Below are 1085 nucleotides of genomic sequence, written 5' to 3'. Positions count from 1 at the left end.
CTCCGGAAAAATGTCCACGAAGCTCGTCATCCATTTCAGCCAGATCTTTAGGCTTGAGAGAAACCTTGGTGTTGATGTTTCTCCGGTTCGTAAAGCATCGCTGTTCATCTATTGGATGCCTGCCTGCGGTTGGTCTTAGTGTCGCCTCTCTTTCTCTGTTGCCGGCTTGTTCTAGCTGTGGTCAAGTAGGCCTTCCGCTTACATAGCCCATTTACGGAGTAGTTCAGCATGGTTTCGCAGACGTTGCTGCGAAAAATGCGATAGCTCCGTGTGTTTCTCGCACCACTGAGCATGCAGCCGTGCCATGTAAGCCCGTTCAGGGGCCACACTCGCATCGTAGCACTCTAGAAAGTCGTGATTCAGTCGCTCTGTCCACCCAAAGGTTGCGTGTTCCCGCCGATCCATCGCATTGAATCCATTTCCTTTAGCTGCCCTAGCTCTAGATTGGTCCACCGAGCCATTTTTTCAAGTTTGGAAATAAGAAAAAGTCACTGGGGGCTAAATCTGGTGAATACGGGGGGTGTTCGACCAATTCGAATTTTAGTTCTTCAATTGTAGCTATTGAAACGAAGCATGTGTGAACTCGGGCGTTGTCGTGATGAAAGAGAATTTTTTCTCGCCAATTGTGGTCGTTTTTTTTTAAATTTCTTCTTTCAGCTGCTCTAATAATGATGCATAATATTCACCTGTGATTGTTTTACCCTTTTCCAAGTAGTCAATAAGTATAATTCCACGTGCATCCCAAAAAACTGTAGCCATAACCTTACCAGCTGACTTTACGGTCTTTGCCTTCTTTGGAGCTGATTCGCCTGTGGAAATCCACTGTTTGGATTGTTCCTTTGTCTCAGGAGTGTAATGGTGTATCCATGTTTCATCCGCAGTCACAAATCGAAGAAAAAATTCCTCACGATTCCGACTTATGCGCGCCAAAAGAGCCTCCGAGGCGACCACTCTATTGCGTTTATTCTCAGCTGAGAGCAAAGACGGCACCCATCTTGCCGATAGCTTTTTCATGCCTAATTTTTCATGTAGAATTGAAACAACTGCACCTATAGATATCCTTGTGGCCTCAGCTAACTCACGCA

Source organism: Belonocnema kinseyi, chromosome 6, assembly GCF_010883055.1.
Source record: "Belonocnema kinseyi isolate 2016_QV_RU_SX_M_011 chromosome 6, B_treatae_v1, whole genome shotgun sequence".
NCBI lineage: Eukaryota > Metazoa > Arthropoda > Insecta > Hymenoptera > Cynipidae > Belonocnema > Belonocnema kinseyi.
The sequence above is the reverse complement of the archived record's forward strand: the minus strand, read 5'-3'. Positions refer to the sequence as shown.